Source organism: Pyrus communis, chromosome 15, assembly GCF_041283825.1.
Source record: "Pyrus communis isolate YQ-2024b chromosome 15, ASM4128382v1, whole genome shotgun sequence".
Lineage (NCBI taxonomy): Eukaryota > Viridiplantae > Streptophyta > Magnoliopsida > Rosales > Rosaceae > Pyrus > Pyrus communis.
In genome coordinates this window covers 4,032,202-4,036,702 of record NC_142579.1, presented here as the reverse complement: position 1 = coordinate 4,036,702, position 4,501 = coordinate 4,032,202, and the positions used below count along the sequence as shown (strand labels likewise).

Here is a 4,501-nt window from a genome sequence, read left to right as displayed (position 1 = left end):
TGATTGTTTGGGAATTGGTTTTTGTCACATCCCGGCCCGAGGCGAATAACTTCTCGGGCCCGCTCCACTACTATAGCACGATATTGTCCGCTTTAGGCTTACCATTCCCTCACGGTTTTGTTTTTGGGAACTCACGAGCAACTTCCCAGTGGGTCACCCATCATGGGATTGCTCTAACTCCCTTCTCGCTTAACTTCGAAGTTCCTACGGAACCTGAAGCCAGTGAGCTCCCAAAAGGCCTCGTGTTAGGTAGGGATAGGAATATATATTTAAGGATCACTCCCCTGGGCGATGTGGGATGTCACAGTTTTAGATTCCGGAGCCACTTACCGGGAAAGTTTGGATATTGGAAGATTTTGAATCACATCCTGCTTTACTGGTGAGTTCTTGCTTTGTGTTTTTCTTCAATGGTGTTTTGGATGGTTATTGTTTGTTTGATTTTCTTATTATCTGTCATATTATATGTGATGTATTGGATATTGACAATTAGTTAGAGTGGATTTTTAGATTAATTAACATGAATGATGGGTTCTTATGAAATAACAACTGCAAATGACTTTAGTTTGGTTTTCTTACTAGAATTTGAATTTAAAAACTTGTTAGAAGTGGCACAACCAAGTTGTCAATGGAAAATTATTAGATGAGAGAAATGCAGTGCCCGTCTAAGCCGATAAGGAGGTTTCCTTTATTTCGTTAAAGAGGATTCTAGGTCTTATCATTGCTTTGAAATACTTGTAGATCAAGTACATAGCTATAGAAGTTAGTTTGGTCATTCAAGTCACTTTTTTTTGTTGTATTTGGGAACAATTTACACTTAGGGGTCCGCGTATAGTATTGACAGCCAACGGCTAGCCTGCCAGATATCCGATTTTTTGGAATGTTACAAGCTTTATATCACTAAAAAAATGAGATGGTGTCTCGCTATTTTCCACACACAGCAGGCTTAGCATTTGATTAAGCTGGGGGTGAGAGCATAAACAACCTAGTAGAATACCATTGATATCCCAACCTTGAAAATGGATGAATTCTCTGGAGTCCTAAACAGTTTGATCACTATTATTTGGTTGCTAGAATACCACTTTAGTTCATTTCTGTAGTACAAGAAATGCAATATTCTACAGATAGAAATTTACATAACTATTGGCCAATAAATTATACTGAGCAAGATACTACCACAGAGCTTTTAGTTGAATATTCGTTCCAAGTGTCATTTCTTGAAGCAACCAATTTATATTCTGATTTAACTGGAACCTTTTTACGCTTTACCATTAGTTATTTCCTGATTATATTACAATATCATTTGTCCTTGTTTTAATATATATATATATATATATATATATATATATGTGTGTGTGTGTGTGTGTGTGTGTGTGTGTGTGTGTGTCTATATATATATATGTATGTATATGTATATATATGTCTATATATAAATCACTACCATTTTGTTCTTGTTTTAATATATATATATATGTATATGTATATGTGTGTGTGTGTGTGTGTGTGTGTCTATATACAAATCACTAGTTGGTATCAATGGTAAAGAAAGGGGCATCTTCGTCAAATCCTTCAGCTACATGGAATGCCCATAATATATCTATATTTTATGATGTATGCATCAAGGAGGTTGAGGTCAGACATCGTCCGGGCACTCACTTTAACAAAGAAGGATATGCAAATATTAGAGCTAACTTCAAGGCAGAGACAGGGCATGATTATGAAAGAGTGCAACTAAAAAATAAGTGGGATGCACTTAAAAATGAGTGGAAGTTGTGGAAATAGCTAGTTGGTAAAGAAACTGGCCTAGGGTGGAATTCGAGCAAAGGTACCATTGATGCCTCTGAGGAGTGGTTGAATAATAAAATTTAGATTTGTGTATTTATCTTTTAATATGTATTATGATATCATGCAATATGTATTAACCATATTCTTTCTTACTTGTAGATAAACAAAGAATATGGAAGATTGAGAAAAAGGGCATTAGTCCTGAGATGGAGGACAAATTAGATAGGATGTTCTCGAACACAGTTGCTACTGGTGAACATGTCTAGGCACCTTCATTTGGAGTACTACCACCAGAGACAAGAGAGGAATCTATAGGACAAATTGATTCAGATGATGAGGAAGAAACTGAGACTATGCAGAGGAAGGAAAAAAAAAGAGATGCTAACCAAGGAGAATTGCAAAAGAAGAAGGTTGATAAAAAAGGGAAAAAAATTGGAGGTGCTGCAAAACTTTGTGGTCAAATTGACCGTCTTGTTGAAGCTTATGAAAATAGGAGTTCTGCAAACTCATTGATGAGGTTGTTGCATATAGGCAGTAGTAATCCGGAAGTGATAGCAGCTGTTGCACAATTACCTGGTTGTGAGCCACCTAGCGAGTTAGGGTTGTTTGCTACATGTTTATTTTGTATTGCAGAGAAGCGAGAGGTGTTTCCCACGATAAAAGATCCTGAAGTCCAGCTGACTTGGTTGAAATATATGTTCAACAAACAACAATAAAGAGCTAAAACTATGAATTAGTACTATGTGTGGTTTGTACTTTGCATTAAGATTATGTGTTGAATGTTGCTTGTATTTTGTGTTTATTGAATGTTGGATTATGATTTCATGTTAAACATTGGATTATGACTTGTTCTTGAATGTCAGATTATGACTTCTTAGTGATTGTTGGATTATGACTTATGGAATGTTGAATTATGTGTTAGGTTACATGTGTATATTCAATATGAACACCTTTGAAGATGATGTTGAGGATTTGGAGGACGGTCTAATTATATGTGTTGTAGCAAGAGCTGTTGAAACATATTATTTAAAATATGTCCACAAAACTCCTTGTATGAATTCTTCCCAAACAAGTAATATTTGGTTGATGGAAGTACTATAAGGAATGATGTGCGATGCTATAGAATGTTTAGGATGAACAAAGATGTCTTTTATAAATTATCCAATGACTTGCAAACTAATTATGGATTGAAAAGTTCAAGGAGAATGAATGCAACTAAAATATTAGAAATGTTCTTGCATATGTTGGGACATGGTGTGAAAAATAGATTAGTTCAAGAGAAATTTCAACATTCTAGTGAGAGTGTTAGTAGATATTTTGGTGCTATGTTAGATATCGTATGTAAGATGACAATAGATATTATCAAACCGATGGATTCGGAGTTTCGTGGCATTCCCCAAGAAATAAGGAGAGATACAAGATACATGCCTCATTTTAAAGTAAAGTTTGACTCGTCTTCTAAATTATTTGCAAACTATAAGTGTAGGTTGACGGTTTTCTTCTATGTTATTATTCTTAGGATTGTATTGGCGCCATAGATGGAGTACTTGTTGAGGCTTTAATACCACCTCCGGATCAAGTTCCATACATTGGTAGGAAAGGAATGCCGACTCAAAATGTTATGGCTGCATGTAATTTTGACATGCAATTCACATTTGCTTGTGCCGAATGGGAAAGCACTGCACATGATACAAGGGTTTTTCTATCCGTTCTACAAAATCCAAATTTAAACTTTTCTAAGCCTCCAGATGGTAATCTTCATAGTTATTAGAACATTTTACATACTTGCTTTGTATAATTATTACAATACAAAACAAAATTTTCAATTGTCAAGAAAATATTACTTGGTAGATGTGGGGTACTCACAAATGAGATGTTATTTGGGACCACATAAAAGTGAAAGATATCATCTCCCGGATTTTCGTAGGGGTGCCGAACCAACAGATCATAAAGAGGTATTAAATCACATGCATTCTTCTCTTAGGAGCATCATTGAATGAACTTTTGGGGTATGGAAGAAAAGATAGGCAATTTTAAGGGATATGCCTAATTACCCGTTCAATAAGCAAGTGAAGATTGTCATTGCTACATTGGTTCTTCATAACTACATACGAAGGTATTCAGAACGTGATCGTCATTTTGATGACCTTAGGGACTTTTGTGAAGAGAGCGATAATAAAGATGATGATGATGATGAAGAATACCAAAATTATCAAGTTGAAAGATCACATGAGATAGAAACATTAAGAAATAGAATAGCGACAAGTTTGATGAATGCATCTAATTAGACTACTTTCAAGTACATTAACAATATTGTACTAATGAATCCTAGCTATTTGGTCTAAAATATTTCAATTGAAGTAGTTTGTCATACTAATTAATATTTAAGATAAAGTTTATAAATATTTTTCTTTTAAAAGTAAAGTATATTTAGTCATTCACCTTTATTTGTTAGGAAAATTAAATTAATGACACATCTAGTATTATACATTTTTTTATCATTTCACACCATTACAGCTGTTTTACATAAAAATTTATCGAACATTATCATACTGCTTTTTTTTCCAAAAGCACTTTTACAAAAAAGTTTACCAAACACTCTGTTGCTTTATTTCACAGCTGCTTATTCTCACAGCACAGCAGAAGCAGTTTTTTTTTTTTTTCATAGCACAGCAATACCAAACCAATCCAAAGACAACTGCACTTGGTGAAAATAATT

At 34.4% G+C, this 4,501-nt stretch overlaps 1 pseudogene; it reads left to right on the top strand.

Annotated features, from left to right (window-relative positions):
• The first annotated feature begins 1,533 nt into the window (after positions 1–1,533).
• On the top strand, positions 1,534–2,498 carry LOC137733630 (uncharacterized; annotated as a pseudogene).
• The last annotated feature ends 2,003 nt before the right edge of the window (positions 2,499–4,501 follow it).